The 21,224-nt window shown below is 35.3% G+C and overlaps 1 non-coding gene across 1 annotated transcript; it reads right to left on the bottom strand.

Annotated features, from left to right (window-relative positions):
* Positions 1–20,340: 20,340 nt before the first annotated feature.
* On the bottom strand, positions 20,341–20,446 carry LOC112913334 (U6 spliceosomal RNA). Its single transcript, XR_003233664.1, has one exon. It is a non-coding gene; the product is annotated as a U6 spliceosomal RNA (small nuclear RNA).
* Positions 20,447–21,224: the final 778 nt, after the last annotated feature.

Here is a 21,224-nt window from a genome sequence, read left to right as displayed (position 1 = left end):
TGTGATGAGCCCTGGGTATTATATGTAAATAATGAATAATTAAATTCTACTCCTAAAACCAAGATCACACTATATGTTAACTAACTAGACTTAAATAAAAACTTGAAACAAAATGAAACAAAAATCAGAGATTGTCTACCAGGTTTATCTTCTGTATTGTATTCAGTGTGAGGAACGGGGAGGAGTTAGAGGGATAGGAGTGAAGTTTTTAGTCTGAATAACTTTTTAAAAGTAATAATGCCATTTACTGGATTAGGAAATACTGAAAGAGGAACAGTTGGAGGAAAACTCAGAAGGATATATACCAAAGTGTATGATAATGGTCATGGCTAACACACATGTGCTTGCTAGTTCTGTGACAGGCCTTGTCACTTCACTCATTTAACTCTTAACTCTTTGACATTTAGTGTTACTGCATTTGGGAGTATGGTTTATTTTTATATTTATCTAAATATGCTAACTTTATTTGTAATGAACATGTATATCTTATGTAACAAAGAAAAGTCGAGTGTGAAAAAAAATCTATCAGAAATTCTCTGACTGTATGAAAAAAACAAGATTCAACTATATGCTTCTTGTAAGAAACAGACCTGAAGCAGGATATTTGAATACCCCTGTCTACCAATATCATGGGACAACACTAAGAGCATTACATTGAGGGCAAGAAGCCAGACCCCCCAAGTTCTATGTAAGTTATTCCAATTATAAGAAGCTAAGAAGAGGCCATTAGAAATTTATGAATTAATTAAAAATAAAACCTCGTGTACTACCTGCATCAGAATTACCTGAAGTACTCTTAAGTTCCCAGGATACATCAGGTCTTTTGAATATTAGAATATTTTGGAAGTAGGACCTACAAGACATTTAAAAGGAAGGTATACCAAATAGTAGAAAGACAAACAGACAAAATGATATGTCTCCTGACTCCCAATCTATGGCCATTCCCATTATGTAACAACTAATTCTTAGTTGTTCTTAGTTCAGATGTGAGGTTAATTAAGAGGATCTGGCAATACAGAAGTGACCTTCTATGTCTGCCTCCACTTTGAAAACCAGAAGTAATCTCACCATCATGCATTTCCAGGCTTGAATAACACATCACATTCAGTATCACATTAAAAAGTTGATATGGGACTTGTCAGAGGACTGCTGTTTTGAAGGGAAGAGAGAAAGATAATGGATACAAGAAACAGAGAAAGAAAATTAGACTCGAGTCTCTAATTTATGGCAAAAAGAAGAAACAATAACTTGTTAAAATAATTTAAAGATGGTCATTTTTAATTCTAGAAATAATCTTTAATCTCTATTTAAACAGATCTATATCAGGTAGTAATTCATGGGTGTAAGTCTATTGATGTATTTACTAAATTAAAATTTAAATATACTACCATCAAGAAAGGTAGATTTACAATTTTTTTTTTTGGCAAAAGTTCCAAAGGGTTTTATTCTTATTAAGACAGGTAGGGATCCCTGGGTGGCGCAGCGGTTTGGCGCCTGCCTTTGGCCCAGGGCGCGATCCTGGAGACCCGGGATCGAATCCCACGTCAGGCTCCCGGTGCATGGAGCCTGCTTCTCCCTCTGCCTGTGTCTCTGCCTGTCTCTCTCTATCTGTGACTATCATAAATAAATAATAAAAAAAAAAATTAAAAAAGACAGGTGACATACTCTGAAGAACATTAACACCACATTCCTTTCAGTCTTATAGGAAATAAATATTGTTTTTTAACTGGAGTCCATCAAAGATAGGATCACGGAGTTGTAGGGTGATTGTAAAACTTTGATCCTTGATTCTAATAGAAAACAGTTACTTTATAGTAACACTCTTTGTGTGTGAATCTAGTTATTCAACATTAATTCATCTAAACTTAGCTCTTTTTTTTACTAATTGCCATAAGGAATATTCATATACATATTAAAAAGCTAATTTTCATAGTCTCTTTTATTAACATATATACCTGTAATTTAGATACAAATTAAAAACAAACCTCAGGTTGTTTCTCAGAAGCAAGCCAAAGTCTATGAAGAGGAACAAGGTATAATTCATTGAAATTAATCAATTCAATTCATTGAATCCACTGAATTCATTAAAAAACATGAACTGCTTTTCATCAATGCCTTTGAAATCACTATTGCTCAAATCCACAATTCAAATATAACCCATGGAATTCCTAAAAAGATGAGTTTGTTGAAATAGATAACTGAGGGCTAACTAGTCTGTTCAGTCCTTTTTTTTTCTTTTCTTTTGGAAGTGAGGATGAGAGTTTGCAACACATATATGAACAGAAAGTGCAAATGTGAATATGTTTCAGATCTTAATATCAGTAACTAAATTAACTCTTTAAGTTCTGAAAATAGATAATTGAATGCTCTGTAATTTACAAAGTAGCTTCCCAGTCATTATGTCAAGTTACCTTAACAAAAACTATGAGATATGAGAGAGAGGTTTGATCAATGTAAGGTACTACTAAAGTTACTGAGGGTTGGGTGATGTTGATGGGGGTAAACATTGTAGGACATTCAGGTACTTAGGAGTTATTAATAATTTTCCTTCTTGAATAGCTGAGGAAATAAAGGAGTAAGAAAGAGATTGGGTTGGAATCCAGATACTGTTCTTTTATCAAGGTCACCTTCCACAGAACTGCATTGAGTTTGGTTAACCTCTCCCATGAAGAGGGCCAGTGTCTGATCATTTCACTTTATGCCTTATGAATACAGCCACAGAATTAAACTTCCAGGTTTATTTTGTTATTCTAATTTTACCTAGTGTTCCATCTTCATATCTTCTCTCCTTTGTGTGGCTTCTTTCTTTTTTTTAAAAAAAATATTTATTTATTTTAGAGAGAGGGGGGTTTGTGGGGAAGAGCAGAGGGAGAAGGAGATAGAATTCTCAAGCAGACTCCCTGCTGAGTCCAAGGTAGGGCTCTATCCCCAGACCCTGTGATCAAGACCTGAGCTGAAATCAAGAGTCAGACACTAACTGATTGAGTCACCCAGGCTCCCCTCTTTGTCTTTGATTACTGTGCCACAAGAGATCACAAGGTTGCTGATAGTAGCATAGATAAGAATGGCAGCATATTCTCAAAGAAGAATATGTAAAGTGTGTTTAGAACACATGGGCATTTCTCTCATTTCTCCCACTAATCAACTGCATGTACAGGAAAAAAATCTCTAAAGGGAGGAACTCTTGTAACACCTGCATTATTTGCTTCATATAGTAAGAATAAAAGGAAACCACATGTCATTAGAATATAAAACAATAAAATGCCCTACACATGCAATCTGTTTCTATAAAAACTCAATTTCTATTAGACTATGAATAAACTGAGAGCCAAATAACCTGTCTTAGGTACATGCTGGCATATAAATATATTCTCCATTAGTATCACAAAAAAACAGGCTGGAAGGATCCTTAAATTATTTTAGTCCAACCACCCCACTGTTGCTTAGATACATTCAACATACATGGGAATTATATAACTAATGAAGGTATTGGACCTCATATCCAGACACAGGCCTCTGAAGTGTGTCTACTTAATTTTTATACATAGTGGTAATGTATTAATATGGAAGTTTTGGAATCTTGGAAAATATGAACATATATATAGTGGAGTTGTAGTTTACTTAAGGAGGAAGTGGGCAAGTCAGCATTAAATTGCTCATAATGGCTTGAACCAGGGATGTTAAGGTTTAAGAGTCATAAACTGGCTTGTTTTATTTCTCTGCATTTGATGTTGTGCATGTTTGAAGGCTAAAATCTTGGGGAGGAGGTTGAAAGTGGTGGGTGCGGGGGGCAAATACAGGTATGGTTCTCTCCTTTTGGTGACTTCTTCAGGTTTCATTTGCTTATGTTATATGTGTATATATTTTAGGACTCAGCTGGACCCAAATTTATTTCTAATGTTAAAAAGCACTAACTATAACCCTGCAGTCTGTTGCTCCCAGCCACAATAAGCATTTGCATCTGTGTTCACACACCCTCTGGGCTTCTCTGCGTTTTCTTTTATCTTGATCATTTTTGTAAAGCTTCGGCAACTTTATGCTTCAGTATAGCATAACGGAACATTTTCCCATCTGAAACTCGGTCTCAAAATTCTTCCAAATGAGGACTAGGTCCCTCTCCTTCTTCTTGGTTGACATTCACCTTTAATTCTCAAGTAGCAGTGGAGCTCATAGCACTGATGATGCATATATAAAGTGGCAGTGCCTGGAGTTCTGAACAGTGATTTGAAATTTGTAGGAGGATCAAGCAGTCTGAGCTGCAGTTTCATGTTTTAGTTATGTTTTCTAACTTATTTCCTATTTACCTGCTCCAAAATCCACTTAGATTTTAGCAGACGAAAGTAATTGATATCTTGGATATCCAGCTTCAGGAATTTTGGGTTAATAATTTCCAGGTTAAGAAGTCAAAATCTCAACCTGTGTATCCACAAAGACACACATAAGTATTCACGTATGTGTACCTATAGGAAAAGCTCACTGTCTCCTCCTTACCCTCATGACACCTCTAACCTTAGATACATGGGTTTTTCTTAGCTAGAAATTCTGACACTGCCTGTAGTTAAGGCATATCCCCCAGGTCAAAGGCTCAGTACCACAAGACTACCCTCTACTTCAGGTGCCAGTTGTAAATGATGAGTCCCCAGATCACCCACAACTTCTGTCTGACGTGACTACAAACGGGAGGTTCCTGTGACCCTAAGATTTGATAATTTGCTATGGCAGTTCACAGAACCCTGTGAAACAAGTCACTTATTATTGCAGATTATTAAAATACAGAGGCTATTTTAAAGGACACAAAAGAACAGCCAGATGAAGAGGTCCTAGGGAGAGGTCTAGAAGGGTCCAAAGCACAGGAGCTTCTATCCTCATGTTTTGGAGCGCATCACTCTCCCAGAATATGGATATATTCACCAACCTGGAAGCTCTCTGAACCTGCTCACTTGGGGATTTTTTGAAGGTTTCATTCATCACATAAGCATGATCAATGATCATCTATAACCCCCAGCTCCACGGCCTCTCCTGAGGATGAGGGGTGAAGCTGAAAGCTTCAGTCTTCAAATTAAGGCTTGGGCTTTCTAGTGACCATTCCCCATGCTAAAGCTATCCAAGAGCCACCAAGAGTGTCTTCATGAGAACAACAGATGCTCCTATCACCAAGGAAATTCTGGGAGATTAAGGAACTCTATGTCAACTGGGGTAGAAGATCAAATATTATAACAAAAGATGCTCTTAGCACCTTTATTGCTTAGGGATTATAGTGGTTTTAGGAGTTTGGGCCAGAACCTGGGAATGAACACCAAAATATATCTATTTCTTACTGTATCATAGTATCATAATATATGAAATATATATTTATATATGTATTTATATTTATAAAAATATTTATCTGTCATGAATCTCTTTATGTTTCTGCCGCCCTAAATAAACACTCATTAGCTCACATTCTCTGTTCTTCATTGAATTTTGTGCTACTCTTATTAGTTATCAAGATGCCCCTGGAGTCCTAGTATCTGGGCTTAGTATCCCAAAATTGTTATTCCCTAGCCATGTGATTTAGGACAAATTACTAACCTTTCTGAAATCTCAGTGTCCCCATCTGTAAAATGGTTATGGTGATTGTAAAGATCTCCTAGGATTGTTGCAGAATGTTGAATGCTTAGTACAGCAATTATATAAACAATCATTAAATATTAGCTCTTAAAGGCAATGTTGCATATATATGTAACATATAATGAATTTATATAACACTATATAATTAATATAAAATATATAAATGGTCTATAGTAAATAAAAATATAATATGAATATATTTATAAGATGTAAAATAAGATTTCATATTATATATGTATTTATCTTATAACATATTTAATATGTAATTATATATAGCATATTATTATATAACAATATATCATTATATTGCAACACTTATATAATCATACAAAATAATTACATAATGTATAATTGTATATATAATAGAATATTATTCAGCCATAAAAAGGAAATCATGACATTTGCAACAACATGGATGCATCTTGAGATATTATGCTAAGTAAAGTAATTAGAAGAGAGAAAGGCAAATACTGTAAGATCTCACTTTTATGTAGAATCTAAAAACATTGAACTTACAGCAAAAATACAATGGTGGTTGCCAGGGGCTGAGGGGTAAAGGAAATGAGAAGATGCTGATCTCAGGATACAAACTTGCTGTTTTAAAATGAATAAGTTCCAGGGATTTAGTGTACAGCAAAGTGACTCTAGGCTTGCATATTTGAAAGCTGCCATGAGAGTGGAGCTTTAATATTCTCACCATAACAACAACAATATTCTTACCATAACATGGTAATTATATGAAGGATAGGGTGTGTCAACCAACCTTAAGTGTTAAACATTTTGCAATTAAAAAAATGTATCAAATTGTCACAGTGTTACACTTTTAACTTACACTTTGTCAATTATATCTCAATAAAGCTGGAAGAAAATAGCTCATATTACTCCCCTTTTAATCTTTGTTTTTTGGTTTTATCATTTACATACTCATTTAATTTCCTCATCTAAACTGTAAACTTCTAAAGAACAAGGATTTTATCTTCCCTGGCTTTATTTTCTAATGCCTATGGTAACAATGAGAAAGTGTGCAGCTCTTAATAACGAGTATGGGCTTTGTGGTCAGAAAGACCTTGATTTAAAAAAAAAAAAAAGACCTGGATTCACGTATAAATTCAAATCTGGTTCTAATACTTAAGGGCAAGCTTCATTTTTTCATATATAAATTTAGAATAATAAAAGCACCAAAGTCAAGGTTATTACTGAGTTTTTAGAACAGAAACTATACAAAGAACCTAGGTCATTACTGGCCACAAAGTACAACATCTGTTAGTGTGGTGACAGTATCTCTTATTATCATCACCTGGGGAGAAAGAAGAAGAGCTCATATAAGTTTCGAAATGATCAGAACTATTAGAAAGGAAATGTATAAGAATGTGAACTGATTACATATAATCTGCTAAAGTTCTTTCTCATGCATATGGTGAAATTAGTCATACTTTTTTAAATGGGCAGAATTATATTCTGGAACTATAATATCATAGAGACAGCACATTCCCCCCCTCAGCAAAGCAGATCAGAAAATGGAGGTCTAGGAAACAAAATTGGTTTGTCAGAGTGGACAGATGTCTTTAATGATGTTTCCTTCAAGATCCCTTTTAATGTTCTCTGACCTTCATTTCCTCCAATGATAATCTCTAGCCAACATAAAAGTAGCCATTTGAAAAAGATTTCTAACTTACCTTGTCTGCTCTCATATCCTTGTTCTTCTTTTTCTTTCCCTCATATCTGGGACAGGAGATCTAGCTCATCATTTAATTTGAGTTTCAAAATATCCTTGTACACTATATAGGGCAGGTATAATTATAGGCAATTTTAAAATGAGAAATAGCCCCAGACAGGTTAAGTTAGTTATTCATTGTCATATAGCTGTAGTCACTGGTAGGCAGGATGTGAACCTCATCTCTGTCTAGATTCGGTGCTCTTCCTCTCACATCAGTCTGGTTTTGACTTTCAAGATTGGTTGGGCCAGGCCGTTATGCAACGGGTAGTCTTTAACTTTGGATGAAAAATGTGCCTCATGCCATCAACCATTCAATCAGTCGATAAGTTTCAACTTTATCCTAAGCATTATAATGTTTTATAACCCGGGAGAGGAGAACTCAACCAAATTTAACAAGAGAAAAAAAAAAGTCTTATATATAGGAAACATGAGCAAAAGAACATGCTTAGTGGATGCAGCTTAAATAAGAATCTGTTTAAGGTACGTATCTTGTCTATTTGGTCACTCCTTGGAATTCCATTCCTAATGCAGTGCTAATTGCTTAGGAAAAACACGTTTCTAATGACAAACCCAATCAAAGGAGTGCAGATCTTTTTTTTTTTTTTTCAATGATTTTATTTATTTATTCATGAGAGACACAAAGAGAGAGAGAGAGAGAGAGAGGCAGAGACACAGGCAGAGGGAAAAGCAGGCCCCATGCAGGGAGCCCGACATGGGACTCCATCCTGGGTCTCCAGGATCACGCCCTGGGCTGAAGGCGATGCTAAACTGCTGAGCCACCTGGGCTGCCCAGATCTTTTCTATTATATATCAGTCTATACAGACTCTATTGACTTGTGTGAAATACAGGAGGTTTTAATGTTATGCTTGAAGCTTATTTCTAGGAAAATAAACATCTGATTTTTAAATTTTTATCTTTATTTTTGACCTCTCCTCAAAATGCAGAGTATAAGCTCTCAAACACAAAAAACACAGAGGAAAATATTATTCACTGACTTACTGAAGGTAAACCTTATTGAGCAAAAACACTGTCCAGTGTCTTGAAGGGGCTGGAGTCAATAATTCATCTCCTTATAGACACAAGTGAAAAGCAACTCTCAGCAGAGATGCCTGCTCCTGCTCTGTGTGGTAATTGATGGAGAAGGAAGTAGGCAGTAAGGGCTCCTAAGGATTTCTTGCAGAGTTCATAACCTACAGTGCAAGGATAACTTAAGTGATAAACTTTATATGGTCTGCAAACCACTGCTAATAGTATTCAAATATTCCTACATGCTTTTATGTATACACCTTAAATGAGACATATATAAACTTAGTCCTTTGTTAATAATCTCTGGTGTAAGCCACCAACGTGGTTAAGTCAAGGAGTTGAGACAGCACAAATCAGAAGAGAATTGTATAGCCAACTACTACTCCTATAGACTCAGAAGGAGTAGCTAAAATGTTGAGGCATTGCTGTTGTAACTTCACTCCCCCAGTCTGTGGACTATAGGTAGGATGGAATTTTGAGATAACGTTCATTAGCCATACATTTCAAGTAGAGGGTGTAAAGATTGAGAAGATTCTATTGCCTGCTTCTTTTAGGTGTCTAAAAATATTCCATTAGATTTGTCGTAAGTGATACACATGAAAAATGTGGAATGAACAGCTATATAAGGAATGGCAAAGTGCTGGAAGAGCTGAGAATTTTAGAATAAAACAGACTATATATGTGGGGAGCAGCATCTGTCTCCAGGGAAGGGAATGGATGCCTACTTGTATTAGGGGCACTTATTAAATGTTAGGAATCTTAATGTTCCAGAAAGTTTTATTTCCAAAAGTTGAATCTTCTATGTTGTACTTTTTAATAGACTTGAGATTTAACATCTGTCTCCATCACACTTCTCTTTTCTTACCATTGGGTTCTCTTTTCATTTTCAGCTCTATTATATTGCAAGCTCCAAAACATTTGTTTTTGTCAACTCATGTGTGTGTGTGTGTGTGTGTGTGTATGTATGTATATGCATGGAATTTTACTATCTGCAAACATCTGTGTTGAAGAGGATTGGGAAGCCCGGGTGGCTCAGCGGTTTAGCGGTTTAGCGCCACCTTCGGCCCAGGGTGTGATCCCGGAGTCCCTGAATCGAGTCCCAAGTCAGTTCCCTGCATGGAGCCTGCTTCTCCCTCTGCTTGTGTCTCTGCCTCTCTCTCTCTCTCTCTCTCTCTCTGTGTGTGTGTATGTGTCTCTCATGAATAAATAAATAAAATCTTTTAAAAAAGAAAAGAAAAGAAGATGATAAGAGAAAAAGGTTTAATTTCTGTGCTGAATGTCACTAGATATCTCTTTTCTGCAGGTATTTCAAGCCTATGAATCCTTTGTATTTTTTTCATTATCCCAATTAAAAACATGTGATTTATTGCAAAATTTGCAGGGGTAAATCAGTATCACAGAATAGAGTATACTGTAAATGCCATGGCTCTATGATAAAAAACCTAAGTGACATTGGCTGTTTTTGGCAAAAAAAAAATCTTTATTTCTATTGTGGGAAAATAATAGTTGTCAGTTATTTGGAATACGTTTTCTTGTTAGCGGATTCTGTCTATGATTTATATTGAATTTCTAAAGAGGAAAAACACGCATTTCACTTGGTTGGTACCAAGAGTGTAGGGAAATTTCAGAACTGCCAACTCTAGATAATTGCCAATTCTGAGAGGCCAATTCTATCGATTGTGGTTTTTCTAGATTTGACACCGTTTTTTTCTAATGATGGCATTTTATGGGCCATAGGGTTTACTATAAAAGAAGGTCTGTGATTTATTGTAGATGCACAGAGAAAGAGAATTATCCCAGTTATTAAACTGAGGATAGTCTGCAAAGCAACCATATTAATTTATGCATACACTTCCCATTGCTGTAATTAGAGGTGAGCATCATATTCTTAGAAATCAGTCCATTCAAACTATAATTATCAGTGTCCTGGAAGGATGATATTTATTGCAATTTTTAAATGGTCATAATATGGGATTAGAATTACAAATTTTTTGAACTTGTCATGGTTTGAAGTTACTTGCTTGAGAGTTAAATATTATGTTGGAGACCAAAGCAATGTTCAAGCTTAGTTAATATATAAACATTTTTCTCTGGTTTAAAAATAAGCAGATGATACAGAGATAGCAAAATACCTTGTTCATACTAGAGAACCTCAGTTGTTACAGATAATCAGACAAGTTTTGTGGCTTGATTTTTAACTTGCTGCCTATTTCTAAATTACTAATGAAGGAATTTAATAAAGATTCCAACTCTTTGACTTCAAACTTCAGGTCATTCAAAGCTTCAGTTATATTCAAGTCTGTAGATGCTTTTCAAATAATAGAACACTTGCTTCCTATCTGGAGGGTTATAAAAATTTTTAAATCCATTAAGTAGATTTCTTCCTAAGCCTGGTGAAGAGATCTAACAATTATTAAACTACCAAATTATACTAACCTGGGTGAGCTTAGCTCTTTATAAAGTATGTTGACATTTATATAAGGAAACAAATAGCTGACTGGGGTCATTTCTGCATTGGAAAATAGAAAGTTTTAGTTTGAATTACGTAGGTTCAATATGCTGTGATTTTTAAATGTATCACCAATTAAAGTGCCCTCTGTTACCTGAATACTGCCAGACGCATTTCATGTTAATGTCTACGTAGTTTCTAGTACACTGTGACCATTTAGTCATATTGGAAGAGATGCAAATGTGTTTTTCCAGTTTCCTATTCATATTATTTTCCCAATAAATCTGGTTTCCATATTGAAATAGTGCACAAAATTTTAGACCATATTGTGTTTTGTATCTGGTCTGTTCAACTACTCTGCACACTTCTCATCATACCGCATCCCTCCCCCTTCCTTCTTTCCTGATGTTCTTCCTTCCTTCTCAGTGGAAATGAGAGGAAGACATTTGATGCGCTCTTTGTTTCTGTGATTATTTGTAATGTTAGGCTTTCAGACCCAACTTTTGGTGACATTTACTCAGTTTTAAAACTCAAAAGAAAGACATTGATTTACTCTCAGAGGCTTCTTTTTTTTTAATTTTTTTTAAATTTTTTATTTATTTATGATAGTCACAGAGAGAGAGAGAGAGAGGCAGAGACACAGGCGGAGGGAGAAGCAGGCTCCATGCACCGGGAGCCCGATGTGGGATTCAATCCCGGGTCTCCAGGATCGCGCCCTGGGCCAGAGGCAGGCGCCAAACCGCTGCGCCACCCAGGGATCCCTACTCTCAGAGGCTTCTTACCAGCAATCTGTCAGAATAAGGTGCTGGGATTGAGAATGGGATGATTATTTTTTTAATGATGGAGTTTTACCCAGTTTTACCTTGTTAAATAAGCTTTAACATAATTTAAGATGACCTAAATATTCAATTATAATATTTGTTTACAAAAGATTGATGGAGAACTGTTTAAAAGCTGAGGTTTTAAAAGTCGTAAGTCCTACATCTCTTGAAATGATAGGAGTTTACAACTCAGCCCAGCATTCAATCCCCCTCATTAGCACTTGAACCCCCTACAGGATCTGCTCTTTCTCCTCCTTGCTTGTTGTCCTTAAATAATATGCCTTCTCTGTCCCTCCTCCTCAACCATTCCTTAGCTCTTTCTCAACCATTTTTCTGCCTGGTATGCTTTTCTCCAGAGTCTATATCTACAATGCTAACTTTCTCATCACCCTCAAGTCTGTCCTCGAAGATCCATCCTAATCGTCTATATAATCCTGAAGCATTTGCTCCCACCCCACCACAAACTCCTGATCCTCTCATTCTAGTTATTATTTTTATTTTCTGTTTATAGTACTAATCATCTTGTACCCTAGATAATTTACTTATGTATTATATTTTTCATGGATTTCTTTAACTCCCATGTTAAAGAGTAACCCTCACAAGGACAGTGATACTTGTTAGAACTGTCCATGGATATATTTTAATCACCTAGGACAGTGTTTGAGACACAGAAGTTCAGTAAATATTTGTTGAATGAATCAATCATTTTATATGACCTAATTGATATGGTAGATTTGCCTCCACTTCAAAACAATACCATAAAAGATACCCACAATTTTCTTAATTATTTTTAAAAGTTAATGGTGAAAGCATAGATTTTGGTAAAGGGGATAAAATAATTACTGAGGACTAAAGAATAGTTATCACAAATGTGAAGTGATAGCTCAGTTTGTATTGTTAGTCCCAAATCACAAGAATATTCAAACACCTGATGTTCTTTTTAGATTTTATTTATTTTCTCATAAGAGACACAGAGAGAAGCAGAGACATAGGCAAAGGGAGAAGGCTCCCTGTAGGACTTGATCCCAGAACCCTGGGATCACAACCTGAGCCAAAGTTAGATGTTCGACCACTGAGCCACCCAGATGTCCCTGCACCTGCTTTGTTTTTTAGAAAGAATACTATGAGGGAATTATGTTTATTGTAGTAAAACCAATTCTATCACTTTAACACCAGTAAAATTGTTGGCCATCAAAATATTGTCTGAGCAGAAGCAGGTGTGTTGTGAAAGTTTTATAATGATACACATCTGAAATAAATGGCAGATTTTGATTCCTTATAGAATAGTTGGAATGTTTCAACCGGAGTAGCAAATAACTTTTGTTTTCTCTGTTGAAGTATTTTTTTCCAAATTGCAAATTCTGTCAAAATGAGTTTATCTTTTTTTAAATTTACAGCTGTGAAACTATTTTTATCTCTTTTAAACTACACTCTAGTTTATATTCAAATGAAATCTAAATAAATATAAACTTTTAACCACAAAATAAATTAAGTTTATAGAATGATATCTTTTGACACACAATCATTTTCACTATAAGCACACAATTAATAAGCATTCTCACCGTAAATGCAGCTTTATCTGGTATTATATTTGCTGAATGAGACAAGACTATTAAAGAGTTATTGACAAAGGAGAAATGTTCAATAGTAATCTCAAGTTTACCTTATAGAGGAAAAAAAAAGGTTTTCTTTGAAGAATGGGAGAGATTTAATTAAACATAAAATAAGGAAAAGGTTACATTCTATTAAAATTTAAAAGGTTAAGAGAGTAAGTACAAAGCAGTCCATGACACCATTTTTTCCCAAATTCTCACCTCATTTGCATCATACAAAGCAGATAAAGTCATGCATCCCCCATACCCCAAAGTGAATGACAAAGGTATGTGTATAACATAAAAGAACATCTGTTAGTAGGTCTCTCCTGAAGAAATGGGAAGGGCAAAAGCTTCCTTCTTTCAGAATTAATTTGATAATAAGAGTTCTCTCTGAAATCTCAGATGACTCAACACAGAATAGCACAGAATGTCAAAGCGTAGAGGGAATTTCCAATGTAAATTAATAGGATGATGGTAATAAGTAGATGCAGTGCTAATTCCTCCTTTTCTAATTGCCAGTATAATCATAATACAGTAAGACAGTATGGGAACACATAAAAGTAAAAAAAAAAAAAAAGAAGAAAGAAAGAAAAAGGACAGGTCTGCTTGTTATTATTTTAGTATGAGATACAGCAGTAAATCTGAGGCAGAGGGAAAACCCAGTTGTTGTTGGTTTTTTTTTTTTTTTTTTAATCATCTTTCCACTGAGGGAATTGCTCTATTTCCAAAAATGAGTTCTTAAAAAAAGAAAACTACAGTCTGTACTTTGAAATCAGGTGCAATTATCCTATTAGCAATTGAAACCATCCCCAAATTAGGATAGGCTTAATTTAAACTTCTTAGGTCTAAGGTAATTGGATTGATTACTCACTAGTAACTAGACCACAGTTAGTGGGATGGTCAGTTCTATGATCTTGTGAATGTAATCTCTAATTCAGAATCATCAAGGAACATCTATGGAAAATTTCTGGCTTACCATGTTGTGTGTGTGTGTGTGTGTGTGTGTGTGTGTGTGTGCGATTAATTTAAGTAAATTCCACAGAGAATCTAAAAGTTGCTCTGAGTTCCCTAATATGGTGATTGGAATTAAGGTGCTCCCATTGATAGGAATATCCTTCTCACAAATATTTTTTTGTTATCATATATAATGATCTCAAATAAAATAGTTAATTGATGTTATTTTAGGAGAATGGGAGGTTTATTAAAGGGAAAGGAAACATATGCTTGTATGTTGAGTTGTTATTTATTCATAAATTGCTCAGTGCCCCACTTTTCAGCTAGTTATAAAGAAGAAAGAACCCATAAACTAAGTCATATTAAGGTATCAAAATGCAATATTGTATTACAATATTTGTATTACTCTTTTCAAGATTGCTTCCATCTTCAAACAGAATGTCTAGAGGTAGAAATATTTTAATTTAAATAAAGAGTCTTTAGATAGTGGTACAGGTGGAAGACAGACTCTAATGGATGCTATGTTTCAAATCAAATCCAATAGCATAATTTCTATTATGCTGATAATGAGTGTCCTTCTTGGATTTTAAAATGAGACTTCTCATTGGTTTCTGGTTGTGGATAATATAAAATAAGGACATTCCACCCTATTTCTCTCACAAATCAGCTATAAAACCTGAACAGTGTGCATGAATCAATTATTTTAGGATTCTTCAAGGTAAATATATTCACAATAGCTAAAAGGTGCAAAGATGGATGAACAGATAAAGAAGACATGTTATATTTATACCATGGAATATTATTCAGCCATCCAAAAGAGTGAAATTTTGCCATTTGCGATAACATGTATGAACCTTGAGAATATTATGCTAAGTATAATAAGTCAGAGAGACAAAAACATTTTTCACATGATTTCATTTATGTATGTAATCTAAACAAACAAAGAAACAAAACAAAACCCAGATTCATGGACACAGAGAACATGGTTGCCAGAAGAATGAGTTCAAAATGAGTGAAGGGGATTAAGAAGTACAAACTTTCAATTATAAAATAAATAAATCACGGAGAAGTAATGCACACCATGGGGAATATACTCAGTGATGCTGTATTAACTTTGTAGGTGACACATGGTAACTAGACTTACTATGATTAACATTTATAATGTATACAGAGTAAATCTGAGGCAGAGGGAAAACCCAGAGATCACTCTTTTGTACACCTGAAACTAATATATTGTATGTCAATTATACCTCAGTAAATTTCATAGAATAGTTTAAGAAATTGAGACTTGAGGGACGCCTGGATGACTCAGTCAGTTGAGTATCCCACTCTTGATCTTAGCTCAGGTCTTTATCTTGGGGTTGTGAGTTCAAGCCCCATGTTGGGCTCCATGTTGGGTATGGAAACTACTTTTAAAAAGAAAAAAAATAAGGCTTGAATATATAAGTAAACCAATATCTGTGCTGACTAATCATACGAGTGGAAATATTGCTATAAACAAATGTGACAAGAGAATAAAGCCTATGATAATCACAGAACTAGAAATTCAAAAGAAAAAGTAACAAAGAATTTAGGATTTAAAATTAAAGTAAAAATTCACCACAGACAAAATATTTGCTGTGAAAAATAAGGCAGAAATATGCTTATGTTGAGCAAAATTGTCCATCTGTCCTTGTGTATTCAAGAACCTGAATACTTCTTGTTTCTCAATTAAAATAGAAGACTGAGCTAGGGGATCCCTGGGTGGCGCAGTGGTTTGGCGCCTGCCTTTGGCCCAGGGCGCGATCCTGGAGACCCGGGATCGAATCCCACGTCGGGCTCCCGGTGCATGGAGCCTGTTTCTCCCTCTGCCTATGTCTCTGCCTCTCTCTCTCTCTCTCTCTGTGACTATCATAAATAAAAAAAAATTAAAAAAAAAAGAGATTGTTTATTAAAAAAAAAAAGAAGACTGAGCTAGTATTAGTGCAGAACAGAGACAACAGTTCTGATTGCAATTCAGTAACTCATGTCATATTTCATGTATTATGACCCTAGTGTCTACATATTTTTTAAATTTGCATTGCTTTGCTTGATGCTATTAGATGAAATTTAGCACTTATGAAATAATTCTAGGTTATTCATGATTCTATTAATAAAAGACTATAATTCTGGATATGAGACTATGAAGACACAATGGACATTTGTTGGTTGTCCCCTCTTTTCATTCATCCTTATTCTCATCTCAAGAACTTTCCACTTGGGATCTTATTTTTTCTGGGGAAGCTGGGACCAGATTTCTGAGACCTTGGAACAAATCTAAGCCCATTACCACATTCCATTGCTTTGGCCACAGAATTGGTGCAGCGACAGGTATATAATTCTGAGCTGATCCAATCAAAGTGAACCTTTGAATGTGTGCTCAGGTTGCTAGGACAAAAATACCCTCTCTACTACTGATAGGAAGGAATGGTTTTGTATCCATGAGACCTATTAACTACCATTTTGGGATCATGATGGTGAGTGACTTAGGGTGACATCAACGTTGAAAACAGAGTAAAGAGATTCACAGGAATCAATCATGTGAAGATCTTAAGCCTATCCTAAATGTAGCTTCCTCTTCTGCACTTCTCAGTTACATAAACCAAATATGTTCCTTAACTGCTAAGCCAATATGAGTTGGTTTTCTATAATAAATCACTGTATCATACCTGCCACAGAAGGAAAACTAATGCTTTTCGTGATAGATAGAATAATGGCCAACAAAAGAGGTCACACCCTCATCCCTGGAAGCTGTAAATACATTGTTATATGGCAAGTGGGGAATTGAGATAGAAAGTGGAACTAAGGTTGTAATCACCTGACCTTTAAATGCAGAAATTATCCTGGATTGTCATGATGCACTCAAAGTAATTACAAGCATCCTTGAAATTAGAAACGAGAGGCAAAAGATGAGTTAGTGTCAGAGTTATTTGACTAGAGAAGGATCTAGCCAGCCATTGCTGGTTTTGAAAATTGAAGTGTGGGGCAAAGTGCCAGTGAAAGTGGCCAACATCAGGAATTAGAAATGCAAGGACATGGGTTCTGTCCTAAAGCCTCCAGAAGGAACATAGCCCTGACAACATCTTGGTTTAACCCCCATTTTGGACCTCTGATTTCCAAAACTTAAGATAATAAATTTAGGTGGTTTTAAGGCACCAAGTTTGTGGTAATTCTCCCTCATGTCCCACACTGGTTTAGATGTCCTTCCATAGTCTTCTTCAGCCTCTTGTCTGTAGCTTTCATAACCTCTACATATGTCAGCCTGGCTTTCTTAAAAACAGGGAATTTACACAATCACAGGAAGTTAGGAAAATTCAGAAGTTAATATCAAGACAATATTGACACAATACTTCAATCTATAGTCTTCATTCAAATTTTATTGTCCCGTTAATGCTCTTAATATCAAAGTGTTTTTTTTCCCCTCTCTCTCTGATCAAGGATCCACAGGATCACACAGACATTGGATTTAGTTTCCATGCCTGTTTAGTGTCCCTTTTCCACAATATTTTCTTTGTCCTTTGTTATTCATGTCAATGACATTTTTGAAGAGTATAGGCCAAGAATTTTTCTGAAAATCCCTTTGTTTGTTTGACGTTTCCTCATAATTAGATTCAGACTATGCATTTTTGGTAAGAATACCACAGAAGTATCCTCAGCGCATCCTGTCAGCAAGCAGATGATGGCAGGTTGGGCCAATTATCAGTTATATTAATTTTGGTCAGTTGGTTAAGATGGCAACTACCATTTTTCTTTACTATAAATTTTTTAATTCCCTGTTTATAATTAATAAGTATCTCATTAGGGGATACTTATAGACTTTTGTCTGCTAGTTTTAACATCTGTTTGTCGTCCTTGCCTGAAAATTATTACTGTAGTTGTTGCCAAATAGTGATTTTCTAATTTATTATGCCTATTATTAGAATTCTATTCTAATGAAGAGAGTTTTTCTCCCTTATGTATACATTTAGTTTTCTTACATTTATTTTTATTACCATGCACTTCTGGATTCCTCTTTTCTTCTGTAGGTTGTGATTCATTACTATAATTATTTATTTTGCTCTACTGTCTCACACCAGGCCAATGGTAGTCTTTTCAAACTGAGTCTGGGGTTATTCATGTCCCCATGAATCTTTGAATACCTTCTTACAGACTGGCACAAAATACTCTAAGTTCATCTCATACTTTCCATATCCCAGCCCAAGAATAAGCCATTTTCTTAAGGAGATGGTATTTGGAAATCAAGATCTCAGTGATAAGTGTGGTTTTTGGTACTAGAGTTTCATTGCTTTCAGGTCTTTTCAACAAATAGATCTAGCAAATAGAGAGGAGACTTGAAGTCTTCAACCACATTTCTGGATTTGTCTAATTTTTCAATAAGTTTTTCCTTCATTTTATTTGAAACTCTATTGTTGGTGCAACAGTTAGGATGGCTATGTTTTCTTGGTAACATGCCCCATTTATGATCATAAAATGTCCCTCTTTGTCCATGGTAATATTTTTGTTCTGAAGTCAACTCTAATATAAATATAGTCGCTCTGATATTCTTTTTGTTTTCTGTTTTAAAAACAGCATTGCTGAGATATAATTCATATATCATACAGCTCGTCCATTTAAAGTTCATTTTTTCAGTATTTTTACAGAATTGTGAAACCAATACCATAATGTAATTGAAGAACACTCTGCTTCCCTAAAAGACACCCTGCATTTATTAACAGTTAGCCCCGTCCCCACTAGAGCCTCCTACACTCAGGTTTAAGCAATCACTAATCTACTCACTGTTTTCATAAACTTGCTCACTCTGGGGCACCTGGGTGGCTCAGTGGTTGAGCGTCTACCTTTGGCGCAGGTCGTGGTCTCGGGGTCCTGGGATCGAGTCCTGCATCAGGCTCCCTAGAGGGAGCCTGCTTCTCTCTCTGCCTATGTCTCTGCTTCTCTCTGCCTGTGTCTCTCATGAATAAATAAATAAAATCTTTAAAAAAAAATTTGCTTACTCTGCATACCTTCATATAAATAGAATCATACAATATGTGGTCTTTGTGACTTTCTTGTTTCACTTTGCATAGTGTTTTCAATCTTCATCCATGCTGTAATGTATCAATACTCAATTATTTTCATAGCTGAATACTATTCCAATGAATAACATATTTGTTTCCTGTTGCTGATAGAAGTTACCATAAATTTAGTGGCTTGAAGCAACATAAATTTGTTATCTGACAGTTCTATTGATTAGAAATTCAATACAAGTCTCACTTTGTTAAAATCAAGATGTTGGCAGAGCTGCATTCCTTTCTGGACACTGGGAAGAACCCATTTCCTTGTTTTTCTCATCTTTTAGAGACCTCTCTCCATCCTTGATTTATGGCCTTCTCTCTCTCCCTCCCCGCCCCCTTCTCCATTTTCGAAGCCAACAAAAGCAGGGGGAGTTCTCACACAGAATTTCTGTGACTGACTCTCCTCTCTCCCTCTTCCAATTTTAAGAGCCTTGTGATTACACTGGGCATCTTGATCTTTCAGGGTAACCTCCCCATATCACAGACTGTAACTTACTCACATTTGGGCAGTCCCTTATACCATGCAAGGTTACATATTCACAGGTTCCAGGGATTAGGACACAGTCGTATTTAGGGGCCTTTATTCTGCTTACATCACTTGGATGTGCCACATTGATTTATCCATTTATAAAGTGATGGACATTTGGACCGTTTCCACTTTTTGGTTTTTATGAATAATGCACTTGTGCATTTCACGTACATATGTTTCCATTTCTCTTTGATGTATACTTAGGAGTGGAATTGCTGGGTCATGTGGTAACTCTATATTTAACTTTATGAGAAACTGCTAAATTGTTTTGCAAAGAAGCTGCATCGTTTTACATTCCAGCAAGCTATGAAGGTTCCATTTTCTCCACATCCTCACCAACAATTGTTCTTTCCTGTGTTATTTATTTTAGCCACCTTCACATTTTCCTTTCTAATTAGTGCTCAGATGATAAATTTATTTCCATTGTTTCACCTTCAACCTATGTATTTATATTAAAGTGGTTTTCTTGTGAACAGCATTAAATGCACCTTACATCATCTTGTGTTTGTACATAGACCACAGCCGTTTTCATATTAATTTCTATAACAGATTTTGAGAGCTAAGTTTTTGAAAATATGGAACACTTCACAGATTTGCCCGTCGTCCTGCTTAGGGACCATACTCTTCTTCTCTGTATCATTCCCATTTTAGTGTATGTATTGCTAAGGTGAACATTCTTATAATAACATTCTTGCTTATAACCTTATTAAGTTATAGGCCTGTGAGGACAGAGATAATGTCTAATCTATTTATAATTGTCTTTTCTAGCTTTGTGCCTTAAGTATTTATTGAATGAATACATGAAACTTTATAGATTTTCATCGTACACATTTTATTCAGAGGGCTTATCTCATGGTTGTTCATTGGCTCTCAATAATTTTGTATTGATGGGACAACTGAGAGTATTGGTCATACACTTGAAAGGGGACTGGATTGAACCCACTTTTTTCCCCAAAAAGTGATTAACTAACCTTTAAATTGCATCAGTTTCCAACTGTTTGTTAATCTAACAACTGTTCTTTTCTTTCTCCCAAATCAAATTATTTTTATTTTAATATTTATGTGATCTTTTTCTGGATGGGCTTGACATCATGCTCATTTAATATTATCCTAGTCTACTCTACATGATGCATTTTCATCAACTAAACATTCCATCTAACAGATGTGTCAGTAAAAGGATAGCTCATCAATTGCAGTAGAAATAAATTTGTCAGATGATTGACACTGTTCACACACAAAGGAAGAGGTATCAAGTGAACTGATGTGTCATGGTATCAAAACGCAAGACAGCAAAGTATTTATTTAAAGAATATATTAAAATTTTTTTAGATATGGCACTATCTGGAGTTCTAAAGAACATTTCATAGATTTTAAATCTGTATCTTTGTTGCTTTAGTGTTTCAGAGTCTGCTGAAGGATTCATCAAAAGTAAATTACAGTTAGAGGATCTGTT

Source organism: Vulpes vulpes, chromosome 9 (genome assembly GCF_048418805.1).
Source record: "Vulpes vulpes isolate BD-2025 chromosome 9, VulVul3, whole genome shotgun sequence".
Classification (NCBI taxonomy): domain Eukaryota; kingdom Metazoa; phylum Chordata; class Mammalia; order Carnivora; family Canidae; genus Vulpes; species Vulpes vulpes.
Note: the sequence above shows the minus strand (reverse complement) of the source record. Positions and strands in the feature narration are given on the sequence as shown.